The sequence below is a fragment of the Ascidia mentula genome, assembly GCF_947561715.1.
Source record: "Ascidia mentula chromosome 3 unlocalized genomic scaffold, kaAscMent1.1 SUPER_3_unloc_6, whole genome shotgun sequence".
Taxonomy (NCBI): Eukaryota; Metazoa; Chordata; class Ascidiacea; order Phlebobranchia; family Ascidiidae; genus Ascidia; species Ascidia mentula.
Genome location: NW_028113730.1, coordinates 15,724 through 30,377, shown reverse-complemented (window position 1 = coordinate 30,377; position 14,654 = coordinate 15,724). Strand labels below are relative to the sequence as shown.

The window sequence follows — 14,654 nt, the reverse complement described above, 5'->3', positions numbered from 1 at the left end:
ATGTGGGAATAACCATCTGTTAATCATTCGCAAAACAATTGCACGAAAACAGCGGTGCATCCCATGAGTGCGTGTGTGTCGTCTGTATGCACACGCCAAGGAAAGAGAGGTAGAGAGGGAGGACGGGAGAGCAATTAATTTAACGGCACATTTGGTTGTTGTGCTTGTCGGAGACCAGATAAAACAAGCCGTGAAATGCACAATGCGGCAAACACAAGGACGGACGACAAAAATGCTACCTCTCAAGAAGCTGTGCAAAGCATACTTACCTGACGGGGGCCTTCACCGTGATCAGGCCGGCGGTGGGCCCAGGGCGAGGCTTAGCCATTGCACTTAGGCTTAGCTGACCCTTGCGATTACCCCAAATGTGGGTAACTCGGCCGTACAATTTCTGCTAGTGGGGACTGCGTTCGCGCTATCCCCGTCTTTTACTAATCCTCTGATGTAGAGCAAAACGTAAGGTAGAAACGAAGTTTCTACGGGGGGGATTCGCCTGTTACGGTCAGGAGGAGTCGTGTCGGGGGTTGGGAGGTGGGTCATGGGTCCGTTTGTGACGTCATGTGGTGAACAAACTAATTTGAATGGCCTGCCAAAAACGGTAGGAAAAAAACCAGGAAATTTTTTTTTTTTTTTCATTTTTCACCGGAATAAAATTTGGCAGCAAATGCGAGACGGACTCTTCCGGACGTTGCGGACTCAGTGGATGTTGCGGCATCGCTTCTCGGCTCTTTAGAGCTAAGATCAAGTGTAGTATCTGTTCTTCTCAGTTTAATACCTGGGACGCAAGCGATTCGCTTGCATGTCTTTGTATTAACCTGATTTTTGGACAGGGGGCACGGTGCCGGAGCTTGCTTCGACCTGCCCACGGGTTGTCCTGGTATTGCACTACCTCCAGGCACGGCCCACATTCCCACACATGTGGGAATAACCATCTGTTAATCATTCGCAAAACAATTGCACGAAACAGCGGTGCATCCCATGAGTGCGTGTGTGTCGTCTGTATGCACACGCCAAGGAAAGAGAGGTAGAGAGGGAGGACGGGAGAGCAATTAATTTAACGGCACATTTGGTTGTTGTGCTTGTCGGAGACCAGATAAAACAAGCCGTGAAATGCACAATGCGGCAAACACAAGGACGGACGACAAAAATGCTACCTCTCAAGAAGCTGTGCAAAGCATACTTACCTGACGGGGGCCTTCACCGTGATCAGGCCGGCGGTGGGCCCAGGGCGAGGCTTAGCCATTGCACTTAGGCTTAGCTGACCCTTGCGATTACCCCCAAATGTGGGTAACTCGGCCGTACAATTTCTGCTAGTGGGGACTGCGTTCGCGCTATCCCCGTCTTTTACTAATCCTCTGATGTAGAGCAAAACGTAAGGTAGAAACGAAGTTTCTACGGGGGGGATTCGCCTGTTACGGTCAGGAGGAGTCGTGTCGGGGGTTGGGAGGTGGGTCATGGGTCCGTTTGTGACGTCATGTGGTGAACAAACTAATTTGAATGGCCTGCCAAAAACGGTAGGAAAAAAACCAGGAAATTTTTTTTTTTTTTTCATTTTTCACCGGAATAAAATTTGGCAGCAAATGCGAGACGGACTCTTCCGGACGTTGCGGACTCAGTGGATGTTGCGGCATCGCTTCTCGGCTCTTTAGAGCTAAGATCAAGTGTAGTATCTGTTCTTCTCAGTTTAATACCTGGGACGCAAGCGATTCGCTTGCATGTCTTTGTATTAACCTGATTTTTGGACAGGGGGCACGGTGCCGGAGCTTGCTTCGACCTGCCCACGGGTTGTCCTGGTATTGCACTACCTCCAGGCACGGCCCACATTCCCACACATGTGGGAATAACCATCTGTTAATCATTCGCAAAACAATTGCACGAAACAGCGGTGCATCCCATGAGTGCGTGTGTGTCGTCTGTATGCACACGCCAAGGAAAGAGAGGTAGAGAGGGAGGACGGGAGAGCAATTAATTTAACGGCACATTTGGTTGTTGTGCTTGTCGGAGACCAGATAAAACAAGCCGTGAAATGCACAATGCGGCAAACACAAGGACGGACGACAAAAATGCTACCTCTCAAGAAGCTGTGCAAAGCATACTTACCTGACGGGGGCCTTCACCGTGATCAGGCCGGCGGTGGGCCCAGGGCGAGGCTTAGCCATTGCACTTAGGCTTAGCTGACCCTTGCGATTACCCCAAATGTGGGTAACTCGGCCGTACAATTTCTGCTAGTGGGGACTGCGTTCGCGCTATCCCCGTCTTTTACTAATCCTCTGATGTAGAGCAAAACGTAAGGTAGAAACGAAGTTTCTACGGGGGGGATTCGCCTGTTACGGTCAGGAGGAGTCGTGTCGGGGGTTGGGAGGTGGGTCATGGGTCCGTTTGTGACGTCATGTGGTGAACAAACTAATTTGAATGGCCTGCCAAAAACGGTAGGAAAAAAACCAGGAAATTTTTTTTTTTTTTTCATTTTTCACCGGAATAAAATTTGGCAGCAAATGCGAGACGGACTCTTCCGGACGTTGCGGACTCAGTGGATGTTGCGGCATCGCTTCTCGGCTCTTTAGAGCTAAGATCAAGTGTAGTATCTGTTCTTCTCAGTTTAATACCTGGGACGCAAGCGATTCGCTTGCATGTCTTTGTATTAACCTGATTTTTGGACAGGGGGCACGGTGCCGGAGCTTGCTTCGACCTGCCCACGGGTTGTCCTGGTATTGCACTACCTCCAGGCACGGCCCACATTCCCACACATGTGGGAATAACCATCTGTTAATCATTCGCAAAACAATTGCACGAAACAGCGGTGCATCCCATGAGTGCGTGTGTGTCGTCTGTATGCACACGCCAAGGAAAGAGAGGTAGAGAGGGAGGACGGGAGAGCAATTAATTTAACGGCACATTTGGTTGTTGTGCTTGTCGGAGACCAGATAAAACAAGCCGTGAAATGCACAATGCGGCAAACACAAGGACGGACGACAAAAATGCTACCTCTCAAGAAGCTGTGCAAAGCATACTTACCTGACGGGGGCCTTCACCGTGATCAGGCCGGCGGTGGGCCCAGGGCGAGGCTTAGCCATTGCACTTAGGCTTAGCTGACCCTTGCGATTACCCCAAATGTGGGTAACTCGGCCGTACAATTTCTGCTAGTGGGGACTGCGTTCGCGCTATCCCCGTCTTTTACTAATCCTCTGATGTAGAGCAAAACGTAAGGTAGAAACGAAGTTTCTACGGGGGGGATTCGCCTGTTACGGTCAGGAGGAGTCGTGTCGGGGGTTGGGAGGTGGGTCATGGGTCCGTTTGTGACGTCATGTGGTGAACAAACTAATTTGAATGGCCTGCCAAAAACGGTAGGAAAAAAACCAGGAAATTTTTTTTTTTTTTTCATTTTTCACCGGAATAAAATTTGGCAGCAAATGCGAGACGGACTCTTCCGGACGTTGCGGACTCAGTGGATGTTGCGGCATCGCTTCTCGGCTCTTTAGAGCTAAGATCAAGTGTAGTATCTGTTCTTCTCAGTTTAATACCTGGGACGCAAGCGATTCGCTTGCATGTCTTTGTATTAACCTGATTTTTGGACAGGGGGCACGGTGCCGGAGCTTGCTTCGACCTGCCCACGGGTTGTCCTGGTATTGCACTACCTCCAGGCACGGCCCACATTCCCACACATGTGGGAATAACCATCTGTTAATCATTCGCAAAACAATTGCACGAAACAGCGGTGCATCCCATGAGTGCGTGTGTGTCGTCTGTATGCACACGCCAAGGAAAGAGAGGTAGAGAGGGAGGACGGGAGAGCAATTAATTTAACGGCACATTTGGTTGTTGTGCTTGTCGGAGACCAGATAAAACAAGCCGTGAAATGCACAATGCGGCAAACACAAGGACGGACGACAAAAATGCTACCTCTCAAGAAGCTGTGCAAAGCATACTTACCTGACGGGGGCCTTCACCGTGATCAGGCCGGCGGTGGGCCCAGGGCGAGGCTTAGCCATTGCACTTAGGCTTAGCTGACCCTTGCGATTACCCCAAATGTGGGTAACTCGGCCGTACAATTTCTGCTAGTGGGGACTGCGTTCGCGCTATCCCCGTCTTTTACTAATCCTCTGATGTAGAGCAAAACGTAAGGTAGAAACGAAGTTTCTACGGGGGGGATTCGCCTGTTACGGTCAGGAGGAGTCGTGTCGGGGGTTGGGAGGTGGGTCATGGGTCCGTTTGTGACGTCATGTGGTGAACAAACTAATTTGAATGGCCTGCCAAAAACGGTAGGAAAAAAACCAGGAAATTTTTTTTTTTTTTTCATTTTTCACCGGAATAAAATTTGGCAGCAAATGCGAGACGGACTCTTCCGGACGTTGCGGACTCAGTGGATGTTGCGGCATCGCTTCTCGGCTCTTTAGAGCTAAGATCAAGTGTAGTATCTGTTCTTCTCAGTTTAATACCTGGGACGCAAGCGATTCGCTTGCATGTCTTTGTATTAACCTGATTTTTGGACAGGGGGCACGGTGCCGGAGCTTGCTTCGACCTGCCCACGGGTTGTCCTGGTATTGCACTACCTCCAGGCACGGCCCACATTCCCACACATGTGGGAATAACCATCTGTTAATCATTCGCAAAACAATTGCACGAAACAGCGGTGCATCCCATGAGTGCGTGTGTGTCGTCTGTATGCACACGCCAAGGAAAGAGAGGTAGAGAGGGAGGACGGGAGAGCAATTAATTTAACGGCACATTTGGTTGTTGTGCTTGTCGGAGACCAGATAAAACAAGCCGTGAAATGCACAATGCGGCAAACACAAGGACGGACGACAAAAATGCTACCTCTCAAGAAGCTGTGCAAAGCATACTTACCTGACGGGGGCCTTCACCGTGATCAGGCCGGCGGTGGGCCCAGGGCGAGGCTTAGCCATTGCACTTAGGCTTAGCTGACCCTTGCGATTACCCCAAATGTGGGTAACTCGGCCGTACAATTTCTGCTAGTGGGGACTGCGTTCGCGCTATCCCCGTCTTTTACTAATCCTCTGATGTAGAGCAAAACGTAAGGTAGAAACGAAGTTTCTACGGGGGGGATTCGCCTGTTACGGTCAGGAGGAGTCGTGTCGGGGGTTGGGAGGTGGGTCATGGGTCCGTTTGTGACGTCATGTGGTGAACAAACTAATTTGAATGGCCTGCCAAAAACGGTAGGAAAAAAACCAGGAAATTTTTTTTTTTTTTTCATTTTTCACCGGAATAAAATTTGGCAGCAAATGCGAGACGGACTCTTCCGGACGTTGCGGACTCAGTGGATGTTGCGGCATCGCTTCTCGGCTCTTTAGAGCTAAGATCAAGTGTAGTATCTGTTCTTCTCAGTTTAATACCTGGGACGCAAGCGATTCGCTTGCATGTCTTTGTATTAACCTGATTTTTGGACAGGGGGCACGGTGCCGGAGCTTGCTTCGACCTGCCCACGGGTTGTCCTGGTATTGCACTACCTCCAGGCACGGCCCACATTCCCACACATGTGGGAATAACCATCTGTTAATCATTCGCAAAACAATTGCACGAAACAGCGGTGCATCCCATGAGTGCGTGTGTGTCGTCTGTATGCACACGCCAAGGAAAGAGAGGTAGAGAGGGAGGACGGGAGAGCAATTAATTTAACGGCACATTTGGTTGTTGTGCTTGTCGGAGACCAGATAAAACAAGCCGTGAAATGCACAATGCGGCAAACACAAGGACGGACGACAAAAATGCTACCTCTCAAGAAGCTGTGCAAAGCATACTTACCTGACGGGGGCCTTCACCGTGATCAGGCCGGCGGTGGGCCCAGGGCGAGGCTTAGCCATTGCACTTAGGCTTAGCTGACCCTTGCGATTACCCCAAATGTGGGTAACTCGGCCGTACAATTTCTGCTAGTGGGGACTGCGTTCGCGCTATCCCCGTCTTTTACTAATCCTCTGATGTAGAGCAAAACGTAAGGTAGAAACGAAGTTTCTACGGGGGGGATTCGCCTGTTACGGTCAGGAGGAGTCGTGTCGGGGGTTGGGAGGTGGGTCATGGGTCCGTTTGTGACGTCATGTGGTGAACAAACTAATTTGAATGGCCTGCCAAAAACGGTAGGAAAAAAACCAGGAAATTTTTTTTTTTTTTTCATTTTTCACCGGAATAAAATTTGGCAGCAAATGCGAGACGGACTCTTCCGGACGTTGCGGACTCAGTGGATGTTGCGGCATCGCTTCTCGGCTCTTTAGAGCTAAGATCAAGTGTAGTATCTGTTCTTCTCAGTTTAATACCTGGGACGCAAGCGATTCGCTTGCATGTCTTTGTATTAACCTGATTTTTGGACAGGGGGCACGGTGCCGGAGCTTGCTTCGACCTGCCCACGGGTTGTCCTGGTATTGCACTACCTCCAGGCACGGCCCACATTCCCACACATGTGGGAATAACCATCTGTTAATCATTCGCAAAACAATTGCACGAAACAGCGGTGCATCCCATGAGTGCGTGTGTGTCGTCTGTATGCACACGCCAAGGAAAGAGAGGTAGAGAGGGAGGACGGGAGAGCAATTAATTTAACGGCACATTTGGTTGTTGTGCTTGTCGGAGACCAGATAAAACAAGCCGTGAAATGCACAATGCGGCAAACACAAGGACGGACGACAAAAATGCTACCTCTCAAGAAGCTGTGCAAAGCATACTTACCTGACGGGGGCCTTCACCGTGATCAGGCCGGCGGTGGGCCCAGGGCGAGGCTTAGCCATTGCACTTAGGCTTAGCTGACCCTTGCGATTACCCCAAATGTGGGTAACTCGGCCGTACAATTTCTGCTAGTGGGGACTGCGTTCGCGCTATCCCCGTCTTTTACTAATCCTCTGATGTAGAGCAAAACGTAAGGTAGAAACGAAGTTTCTACGGGGGGGATTCGCCTGTTACGGTCAGGAGGAGTCGTGTCGGGGGTTGGGAGGTGGGTCATGGGTCCGTTTGTGACGTCATGTGGTGAACAAACTAATTTGAATGGCCTGCCAAAAACGGTAGGAAAAAAACCAGGAAATTTTTTTTTTTTTTTCATTTTTCACCGGAATAAAATTTGGCAGCAAATGCGAGACGGACTCTTCCGGACGTTGCGGACTCAGTGGATGTTGCGGCATCGCTTCTCGGCTCTTTAGAGCTAAGATCAAGTGTAGTATCTGTTCTTCTCAGTTTAATACCTGGGACGCAAGCGATTCGCTTGCATGTCTTTGTATTAACCTGATTTTTGGACAGGGGGCACGGTGCCGGAGCTTGCTTCGACCTGCCCACGGGTTGTCCTGGTATTGCACTACCTCCAGGCACGGCCCACATTCCCACACATGTGGGAATAACCATCTGTTAATCATTCGCAAAACAATTGCACGAAACAGCGGTGCATCCCATGAGTGCGTGTGTGTCGTCTGTATGCACACGCCAAGGAAAGAGAGGTAGAGAGGGAGGACGGGAGAGCAATTAATTTAACGGCACATTTGGTTGTTGTGCTTGTCGGAGACCAGATAAAACAAGCCGTGAAATGCACAATGCGGCAAACACAAGGACGGACGACAAAAATGCTACCTCTCAAGAAGCTGTGCAAAGCATACTTACCTGACGGGGGCCTTCACCGTGATCAGGCCGGCGGTGGGCCCAGGGCGAGGCTTAGCCATTGCACTTAGGCTTAGCTGACCCTTGCGATTACCCCAAATGTGGGTAACTCGGCCGTACAATTTCTGCTAGTGGGGACTGCGTTCGCGCTATCCCCGTCTTTTACTAATCCTCTGATGTAGAGCAAAACGTAAGGTAGAAACGAAGTTTCTACGGGGGGGATTCGCCTGTTACGGTCAGGAGGAGTCGTGTCGGGGGTTGGGAGGTGGGTCATGGGTCCGTTTGTGACGTCATGTGGTGAACAAACTAATTTGAATGGCCTGCCAAAAACGGTAGGAAAAAAACCAGGAAATTTTTTTTTTTTTTTCATTTTTCACCGGAATAAAATTTGGCAGCAAATGCGAGACGGACTCTTCCGGACGTTGCGGACTCAGTGGATGTTGCGGCATCGCTTCTCGGCTCTTTAGAGCTAAGATCAAGTGTAGTATCTGTTCTTCTCAGTTTAATACCTGGGACGCAAGCGATTCGCTTGCATGTCTTTGTATTAACCTGATTTTTGGACAGGGGGCACGGTGCCGGAGCTTGCTTCGACCTGCCCACGGGTTGTCCTGGTATTGCACTACCTCCAGGCACGGCCCACATTCCCACACATGTGGGAATAACCATCTGTTAATCATTCGCAAAACAATTGCACGAAACAGCGGTGCATCCCATGAGTGCGTGTGTGTCGTCTGTATGCACACGCCAAGGAAAGAGAGGTAGAGAGGGAGGACGGGAGAGCAATTAATTTAACGGCACATTTGGTTGTTGTGCTTGTCGGAGACCAGATAAAACAAGCCGTGAAATGCACAATGCGGCAAACACAAGGACGGACGACAAAAATGCTACCTCTCAAGAAGCTGTGCAAAGCATACTTACCTGACGGGGGCCTTCACCGTGATCAGGCCGGCGGTGGGCCCAGGGCGAGGCTTAGCCATTGCACTTAGGCTTAGCTGACCCTTGCGATTACCCCAAATGTGGGTAACTCGGCCGTACAATTTCTGCTAGTGGGGACTGCGTTCGCGCTATCCCCGTCTTTTACTAATCCTCTGATGTAGAGCAAAACGTAAGGTAGAAACGAAGTTTCTACGGGGGGGATTCGCCTGTTACGGTCAGGAGGAGTCGTGTCGGGGGTTGGGAGGTGGGTCATGGGTCCGTTTGTGACGTCATGTGGTGAACAAACTAATTTGAATGGCCTGCCAAAAACGGTAGGAAAAAAACCAGGAAATTTTTTTTTTTTTTTCATTTTTCACCGGAATAAAATTTGGCAGCAAATGCGAGACGGACTCTTCCGGACGTTGCGGACTCAGTGGATGTTGCGGCATCGCTTCTCGGCTCTTTAGAGCTAAGATCAAGTGTAGTATCTGTTCTTCTCAGTTTAATACCTGGGACGCAAGCGATTCGCTTGCATGTCTTTGTATTAACCTGATTTTTGGACAGGGGGCACGGTGCCGGAGCTTGCTTCGACCTGCCCACGGGTTGTCCTGGTATTGCACTACCTCCAGGCACGGCCCACATTCCCACACATGTGGGAATAACCATCTGTTAATCATTCGCAAAACAATTGCACGAAACAGCGGTGCATCCCATGAGTGCGTGTGTGTCGTCTGTATGCACACGCCAAGGAAAGAGAGGTAGAGAGGGAGGACGGGAGAGCAATTAATTTAACGGCACATTTGGTTGTTGTGCTTGTCGGAGACCAGATAAAACAAGCCGTGAAATGCACAATGCGGCAAACACAAGGACGGACGACAAAAATGCTACCTCTCAAGAAGCTGTGCAAAGCATACTTACCTGACGGGGGCCTTCACCGTGATCAGGCCGGCGGTGGGCCCAGGGCGAGGCTTAGCCATTGCACTTAGGCTTAGCTGACCCTTGCGATTACCCCAAATGTGGGTAACTCGGCCGTACAATTTCTGCTAGTGGGGACTGCGTTCGCGCTATCCCCGTCTTTTACTAATCCTCTGATGTAGAGCAAAACGTAAGGTAGAAACGAAGTTTCTACGGGGGGGATTCGCCTGTTACGGTCAGGAGGAGTCGTGTCGGGGGTTGGGAGGTGGGTCATGGGTCCGTTTGTGACGTCATGTGGTGAACAAACTAATTTGAATGGCCTGCCAAAAACGGTAGGAAAAAAACCAGGAAATTTTTTTTTTTTTTTCATTTTTCACCGGAATAAAATTTGGCAGCAAATGCGAGACGGACTCTTCCGGACGTTGCGGACTCAGTGGATGTTGCGGCATCGCTTCTCGGCTCTTTAGAGCTAAGATCAAGTGTAGTATCTGTTCTTCTCAGTTTAATACCTGGGACGCAAGCGATTCGCTTGCATGTCTTTGTATTAACCTGATTTTTGGACAGGGGGCACGGTGCCGGAGCTTGCTTCGACCTGCCCACGGGTTGTCCTGGTATTGCACTACCTCCAGGCACGGCCCACATTCCCACACATGTGGGAATAACCATCTGTTAATCATTCGCAAAACAATTGCACGAAACAGCGGTGCATCCCATGAGTGCGTGTGTGTCGTCTGTATGCACACGCCAAGGAAAGAGAGGTAGAGAGGGAGGACGGGAGAGCAATTAATTTAACGGCACATTTGGTTGTTGTGCTTGTCGGAGACCAGATAAAACAAGCCGTGAAATGCACAATGCGGCAAACACAAGGACGGACGACAAAAATGCTACCTCTCAAGAAGCTGTGCAAAGCATACTTACCTGACGGGGGCCTTCACCGTGATCAGGCCGGCGGTGGGCCCAGGGCGAGGCTTAGCCATTGCACTTAGGCTTAGCTGACCCTTGCGATTACCCCAAATGTGGGTAACTCGGCCGTACAATTTCTGCTAGTGGGGACTGCGTTCGCGCTATCCCCGTCTTTTACTAATCCTCTGATGTAGAGCAAAACGTAAGGTAGAAACGAAGTTTCTACGGGGGGGATTCGCCTGTTACGGTCAGGAGGAGTCGTGTCGGGGGTTGGGAGGTGGGTCATGGGTCCGTTTGTGACGTCATGTGGTGAACAAACTAATTTGAATGGCCTGCCAAAAACGGTAGGAAAAAAACCAGGAAATTTTTTTTTTTTTTTCATTTTTCACCGGAATAAAATTTGGCAGCAAATGCGAGACGGACTCTTCCGGACGTTGCGGACTCAGTGGATGTTGCGGCATCGCTTCTCGGCTCTTTAGAGCTAAGATCAAGTGTAGTATCTGTTCTTCTCAGTTTAATACCTGGGACGCAAGCGATTCGCTTGCATGTCTTTGTATTAACCTGATTTTTGGACAGGGGGCACGGTGCCGGAGCTTGCTTCGACCTGCCCACGGGTTGTCCTGGTATTGCACTACCTCCAGGCACGGCCCACATTCCCACACATGTGGGAATAACCATCTGTTAATCATTCGCAAAACAATTGCACGAAACAGCGGTGCATCCCATGAGTGCGTGTGTGTCGTCTGTATGCACACGCCAAGGAAAGAGAGGTAGAGAGGGAGGACGGGAGAGCAATTAATTTAACGGCACATTTGGTTGTTGTGCTTGTCGGAGACCAGATAAAACAAGCCGTGAAATGCACAATGCGGCAAACACAAGGACGGACGACAAAAATGCTACCTCTCAAGAAGCTGTGCAAAGCATACTTACCTGACGGGGGCCTTCACCGTGATCAGGCCGGCGGTGGGCCCAGGGCGAGGCTTAGCCATTGCACTTAGGCTTAGCTGACCCTTGCGATTACCCCAAATGTGGGTAACTCGGCCGTACAATTTCTGCTAGTGGGGACTGCGTTCGCGCTATCCCCGTCTTTTACTAATCCTCTGATGTAGAGCAAAACGTAAGGTAGAAACGAAGTTTCTACGGGGGGGATTCGCCTGTTACGGTCAGGAGGAGTCGTGTCGGGGGTTGGGAGGTGGGTCATGGGTCCGTTTGTGACGTCATGTGGTGAACAAACTAATTTGAATGGCCTGCCAAAAACGGTAGGAAAAAAACCAGGAAATTTTTTTTTTTTTTTCATTTTTCACCGGAATAAAATTTGGCAGCAAATGCGAGACGGACTCTTCCGGACGTTGCGGACTCAGTGGATGTTGCGGCATCGCTTCTCGGCTCTTTAGAGCTAAGATCAAGTGTAGTATCTGTTCTTCTCAGTTTAATACCTGGGATGTCTTTGTATTAACCTGATTTTTGGACAGGGGGCACGGTGCCGGAGCTTGCTTCGACCTGCCCACGGGTTGTCCTGGTATTGCACTACCTCCAGGCACGGCCCACATTCCCACACATGTGGGAATAACCATCTGTTAATCATTCGCAAAACAATTGCACGAAACAGCGGTGCATCCCATGAGTGCGTGTGTGTCGTCTGTATGCACACGCCAAGGAAAGAGAGGTAGAGAGGGAGGACGGGAGAGCAATTAATTTAACGGCACATTTGGTTGTTGTGCTTGTCGGAGACCAGATAAAACAAGCCGTGAAATGCACAATGCGGCAAACACAAGGACGGACGACAAAAATGCTACCTCTCAAGAAGCTGTGCAAAGCATACTTACCTGACGGGGGCCTTCACCGTGATCAGGCCGGCGGTGGGCCCAGGGCGAGGCTTAGCCATTGCACTTAGGCTTAGCTGACCCTTGCGATTACCCCAAATGTGGGTAACTCGGCCGTACAATTTCTGCTAGTGGGGACTGCGTTCGCGCTATCCCCGTCTTTTACTAATCCTCTGATGTAGAGCAAAACGTAAGGTAGAAACGAAGTTTCTACGGGGGGGATTCGCCTGTTACGGTCAGGAGGAGTCGTGTCGGGGGTTGGGAGGTGGGTCATGGGTCCGTTTGTGACGTCATGTGGTGAACAAACTAATTTGAATGGCCTGCCAAAAACGGTAGGAAAAAAACCAGGAAATTTTTTTTTTTTTTTCATTTTTCACCGGAATAAAATTTGGCAGCAAATGCGAGACGGACTCTTCCGGACGTTGCGGACTCAGTGGATGTTGCGGCATCGCTTCTCGGCTCTTTAGAGCTAAGATCAAGTGTAGTATCTGTTCTTCTCAGTTTAATACCTGGGACGCAAGCGATTCGCTTGCATGTCTTTGTATTAACCTGATTTTTGGACAGGGGGCACGGTGCCGGAGCTTGCTTCGACCTGCCCACGGGTTGTCCTGGTATTGCACTACCTCCAGGCACGGCCCACATTCCCACACATGTGGGAATAACCATCTGTTAATCATTCGCAAAACAATTGCACGAAACAGCGGTGCATCCCATGAGTGCGTGTGTGTCGTCTGTATGCACACGCCAAGGAAAGAGAGGTAGAGAGGGAGGACGGGAGAGCAATTAATTTAACGGCACATTTGGTTGTTGTGCTTGTCGGAGACCAGATAAAACAAGCCGTGAAATGCACAATGCGGCAAACACAAGGACGGACGACAAAAATGCTACCTCTCAAGAAGCTGTGCAAAGCATACTTACCTGACGGGGGCCTTCACCGTGATCAGGCCGGCGGTGGGCCCAGGGCGAGGCTTAGCCATTGCACTTAGGCTTAGCTGACCCTTGCGATTACCCCAAATGTGGGTAACTCGGCCGTACAATTTCTGCTAGTGGGGACTGCGTTCGCGCTATCCCCGTCTTTTACTAATCCTCTGATGTAGAGCAAAACGTAAGGTAGAAACGAAGTTTCTACGGGGGGGATTCGCCTGTTACGGTCAGGAGGAGTCGTGTCGGGGGTTGGGAGGTGGGTCATGGGTCCGTTTGTGACGTCATGTGGTGAACAAACTAATTTGAATGGCCTGCCAAAAACGGTAGGAAAAAAACCAGGAAATTTTTTTTTTTTTTTCATTTTTCACCGGAATAAAATTTGGCAGCAAATGCGAGACGGACTCTTCCGGACGTTGCGGACTCAGTGGATGTTGCGGCATCGCTTCTCGGCTCTTTAGAGCTAAGATCAAGTGTAGTATCTGTTCTTCTCAGTTTAATACCTGGGACGCAAGCGATTCGCTTGCATGTCTTTGTATTAACCTGATTTTTGGACAGGGGGCACGGTGCCGGAGCTTGCTTCGACCTGCCCACGGGTTGTCCTGGTATTGCACTACCTCCAGGCACGGCCCACATTCCCACACATGTGGGAATAACCATCTGTTAATCATTCGCAAAACAATTGCACGAAACAGCGGTGCATCCCATGAGTGCGTGTGTGTCGTCTGTATGCACACGCCAAGGAAAGAGAGGTAGAGAGGGAGGACGGGAGAGCAATTAATTTAACGGCACATTTGGTTGTTGTGCTTGTCGGAGACCAGATAAAACAAGCCGTGAAATGCACAATGCGGCAAACACAAGGACGGACGACAAAAATGCTACCTCTCAAGAAGCTGTGCAAAGCATACTTACCTGACGGGGGCCTTCACCGTGATCAGGCCGGCGGTGGGCCCAGGGCGAGGCTTAGCCATTGCACTTAGGCTTAGCTGACCCTTGCGATTACCCCAAATGTGGGTAACTCGGCCGTACAATTTCTGCTAGTGGGGACTGCGTTCGCGCTATCCCCGTCTTTTACTAATCCTCTGATGTAGAGCAAAACGTAAGGTAGAAACGAAGTTTCTACGGGGGGGATTCGCCTGTTACGGTCAGGAGGAGTCGTGTCGGGGGTTGGGAGGTGGGTCATGGGTCCGTTTGTGACGTCATGTGGTGAACAAACTAATTTGAATGGCCTGCCAAAAACGGTAGGAAAAAAACCAGGAAATTTTTTTTTTTTTTTCATTTTTCACCGGAATAAAATTTGGCAGCAAATGCGAGACGGACTCTTCCGGACGTTGCGGACTCAGTGGATGTTGCGGCATCGCTTCTCGGCTCTTTAGAGCTAAGATCAAGTGTAGTATCTGTTCTTCTCAGTTTAATACCTGGGACGCAAGCGATTCGCTTGCATGTCTTTGTATTAACCTGATTTTTGGACAGGGGGCACGGTGCCGGAGCTTGCTTCGACCTGCCCACGGGTTGTCCTGGTATTGCACTACCTCCAGGCACGGCCCACATTCCCACACATGTGGGAATAACCATCTGTTAATCATTCGC

The 14,654-nt window shown here is 50.1% G+C and overlaps 31 non-coding genes and 1 pseudogene across 31 annotated transcripts; all 32 read left to right on the top strand.

Annotated features, from left to right (window-relative positions):
- Positions 1 to 261: 261 nt before the first annotated feature.
- Positions 262 to 425, top strand: LOC145917485 (U1 spliceosomal RNA). The gene has a single exon (XR_014405521.1). It is a non-coding gene; the product is annotated as a U1 spliceosomal RNA (small nuclear RNA).
- A 288-nt stretch (positions 426 to 713) lies between these two features.
- LOC145917455 (U2 spliceosomal RNA) lies at positions 714 to 911 on the top strand. The gene has a single exon (XR_014405493.1). It is a non-coding gene; the product is annotated as a U2 spliceosomal RNA (small nuclear RNA).
- Positions 912 to 1,176: 265 nt separating this feature from the next.
- On the top strand, positions 1,177 to 1,341 carry LOC145917488 (U1 spliceosomal RNA). Its single transcript, XR_014405524.1, has one exon. It is a non-coding gene; the product is annotated as a U1 spliceosomal RNA (small nuclear RNA).
- Positions 1,342 to 1,629: 288 nt separating this feature from the next.
- LOC145917454 (U2 spliceosomal RNA) lies at positions 1,630 to 1,827 on the top strand. The gene has a single exon (XR_014405492.1). It is a non-coding gene; the product is annotated as a U2 spliceosomal RNA (small nuclear RNA).
- Positions 1,828 to 2,092: 265 nt separating this feature from the next.
- Positions 2,093 to 2,256, top strand: LOC145917484 (U1 spliceosomal RNA). Its single transcript, XR_014405520.1, has one exon. It is a non-coding gene; the product is annotated as a U1 spliceosomal RNA (small nuclear RNA).
- Positions 2,257 to 2,544: 288 nt separating this feature from the next.
- On the top strand, positions 2,545 to 2,742 carry LOC145917453 (U2 spliceosomal RNA). Its single transcript, XR_014405491.1, has one exon. It is a non-coding gene; the product is annotated as a U2 spliceosomal RNA (small nuclear RNA).
- A 265-nt stretch (positions 2,743 to 3,007) lies between these two features.
- LOC145917483 (U1 spliceosomal RNA) lies at positions 3,008 to 3,171 on the top strand. The gene has a single exon (XR_014405519.1). It is a non-coding gene; the product is annotated as a U1 spliceosomal RNA (small nuclear RNA).
- Positions 3,172 to 3,459: 288 nt separating this feature from the next.
- On the top strand, positions 3,460 to 3,657 carry LOC145917452 (U2 spliceosomal RNA). Its single transcript, XR_014405490.1, has one exon. It is a non-coding gene; the product is annotated as a U2 spliceosomal RNA (small nuclear RNA).
- Positions 3,658 to 3,922: 265 nt separating this feature from the next.
- On the top strand, positions 3,923 to 4,086 carry LOC145917482 (U1 spliceosomal RNA). Its single transcript, XR_014405518.1, has one exon. It is a non-coding gene; the product is annotated as a U1 spliceosomal RNA (small nuclear RNA).
- A 288-nt stretch (positions 4,087 to 4,374) lies between these two features.
- LOC145917451 (U2 spliceosomal RNA) lies at positions 4,375 to 4,572 on the top strand. Its single transcript, XR_014405489.1, has one exon. It is a non-coding gene; the product is annotated as a U2 spliceosomal RNA (small nuclear RNA).
- A 265-nt stretch (positions 4,573 to 4,837) lies between these two features.
- On the top strand, positions 4,838 to 5,001 carry LOC145917481 (U1 spliceosomal RNA). The gene has a single exon (XR_014405517.1). It is a non-coding gene; the product is annotated as a U1 spliceosomal RNA (small nuclear RNA).
- Positions 5,002 to 5,289: 288 nt separating this feature from the next.
- On the top strand, positions 5,290 to 5,487 carry LOC145917450 (U2 spliceosomal RNA). The gene has a single exon (XR_014405488.1). It is a non-coding gene; the product is annotated as a U2 spliceosomal RNA (small nuclear RNA).
- Positions 5,488 to 5,752: 265 nt separating this feature from the next.
- Positions 5,753 to 5,916, top strand: LOC145917479 (U1 spliceosomal RNA). The gene has a single exon (XR_014405515.1). It is a non-coding gene; the product is annotated as a U1 spliceosomal RNA (small nuclear RNA).
- A 288-nt stretch (positions 5,917 to 6,204) lies between these two features.
- On the top strand, positions 6,205 to 6,402 carry LOC145917449 (U2 spliceosomal RNA). The gene has a single exon (XR_014405487.1). It is a non-coding gene; the product is annotated as a U2 spliceosomal RNA (small nuclear RNA).
- Positions 6,403 to 6,667: 265 nt separating this feature from the next.
- LOC145917478 (U1 spliceosomal RNA) lies at positions 6,668 to 6,831 on the top strand. The gene has a single exon (XR_014405514.1). It is a non-coding gene; the product is annotated as a U1 spliceosomal RNA (small nuclear RNA).
- A 288-nt stretch (positions 6,832 to 7,119) lies between these two features.
- LOC145917448 (U2 spliceosomal RNA) lies at positions 7,120 to 7,317 on the top strand. The gene has a single exon (XR_014405486.1). It is a non-coding gene; the product is annotated as a U2 spliceosomal RNA (small nuclear RNA).
- A 265-nt stretch (positions 7,318 to 7,582) lies between these two features.
- LOC145917477 (U1 spliceosomal RNA) lies at positions 7,583 to 7,746 on the top strand. The gene has a single exon (XR_014405513.1). It is a non-coding gene; the product is annotated as a U1 spliceosomal RNA (small nuclear RNA).
- Positions 7,747 to 8,034: 288 nt separating this feature from the next.
- On the top strand, positions 8,035 to 8,232 carry LOC145917446 (U2 spliceosomal RNA). The gene has a single exon (XR_014405484.1). It is a non-coding gene; the product is annotated as a U2 spliceosomal RNA (small nuclear RNA).
- Positions 8,233 to 8,497: 265 nt separating this feature from the next.
- Positions 8,498 to 8,661, top strand: LOC145917476 (U1 spliceosomal RNA). Its single transcript, XR_014405512.1, has one exon. It is a non-coding gene; the product is annotated as a U1 spliceosomal RNA (small nuclear RNA).
- Positions 8,662 to 8,949: 288 nt separating this feature from the next.
- Positions 8,950 to 9,147, top strand: LOC145917445 (U2 spliceosomal RNA). The gene has a single exon (XR_014405483.1). It is a non-coding gene; the product is annotated as a U2 spliceosomal RNA (small nuclear RNA).
- Positions 9,148 to 9,412: 265 nt separating this feature from the next.
- LOC145917475 (U1 spliceosomal RNA) lies at positions 9,413 to 9,576 on the top strand. The gene has a single exon (XR_014405511.1). It is a non-coding gene; the product is annotated as a U1 spliceosomal RNA (small nuclear RNA).
- Positions 9,577 to 9,864: 288 nt separating this feature from the next.
- Positions 9,865 to 10,062, top strand: LOC145917444 (U2 spliceosomal RNA). Its single transcript, XR_014405482.1, has one exon. It is a non-coding gene; the product is annotated as a U2 spliceosomal RNA (small nuclear RNA).
- Positions 10,063 to 10,327: 265 nt separating this feature from the next.
- LOC145917474 (U1 spliceosomal RNA) lies at positions 10,328 to 10,491 on the top strand. Its single transcript, XR_014405510.1, has one exon. It is a non-coding gene; the product is annotated as a U1 spliceosomal RNA (small nuclear RNA).
- Positions 10,492 to 10,779: 288 nt separating this feature from the next.
- LOC145917443 (U2 spliceosomal RNA) lies at positions 10,780 to 10,977 on the top strand. Its single transcript, XR_014405481.1, has one exon. It is a non-coding gene; the product is annotated as a U2 spliceosomal RNA (small nuclear RNA).
- A 265-nt stretch (positions 10,978 to 11,242) lies between these two features.
- On the top strand, positions 11,243 to 11,406 carry LOC145917473 (U1 spliceosomal RNA). The gene has a single exon (XR_014405509.1). It is a non-coding gene; the product is annotated as a U1 spliceosomal RNA (small nuclear RNA).
- A 288-nt stretch (positions 11,407 to 11,694) lies between these two features.
- On the top strand, positions 11,695 to 11,873 carry LOC145917460 (U2 spliceosomal RNA; annotated as a pseudogene).
- Positions 11,874 to 12,138: 265 nt separating this feature from the next.
- LOC145917472 (U1 spliceosomal RNA) lies at positions 12,139 to 12,302 on the top strand. The gene has a single exon (XR_014405508.1). It is a non-coding gene; the product is annotated as a U1 spliceosomal RNA (small nuclear RNA).
- A 288-nt stretch (positions 12,303 to 12,590) lies between these two features.
- On the top strand, positions 12,591 to 12,788 carry LOC145917442 (U2 spliceosomal RNA). Its single transcript, XR_014405480.1, has one exon. It is a non-coding gene; the product is annotated as a U2 spliceosomal RNA (small nuclear RNA).
- Positions 12,789 to 13,053: 265 nt separating this feature from the next.
- On the top strand, positions 13,054 to 13,217 carry LOC145917471 (U1 spliceosomal RNA). Its single transcript, XR_014405507.1, has one exon. It is a non-coding gene; the product is annotated as a U1 spliceosomal RNA (small nuclear RNA).
- Positions 13,218 to 13,505: 288 nt separating this feature from the next.
- On the top strand, positions 13,506 to 13,703 carry LOC145917508 (U2 spliceosomal RNA). Its single transcript, XR_014405543.1, has one exon. It is a non-coding gene; the product is annotated as a U2 spliceosomal RNA (small nuclear RNA).
- Positions 13,704 to 13,968: 265 nt separating this feature from the next.
- Positions 13,969 to 14,132, top strand: LOC145917470 (U1 spliceosomal RNA). The gene has a single exon (XR_014405506.1). It is a non-coding gene; the product is annotated as a U1 spliceosomal RNA (small nuclear RNA).
- Positions 14,133 to 14,420: 288 nt separating this feature from the next.
- LOC145917507 (U2 spliceosomal RNA) lies at positions 14,421 to 14,618 on the top strand. The gene has a single exon (XR_014405542.1). It is a non-coding gene; the product is annotated as a U2 spliceosomal RNA (small nuclear RNA).
- Positions 14,619 to 14,654: the final 36 nt, after the last annotated feature.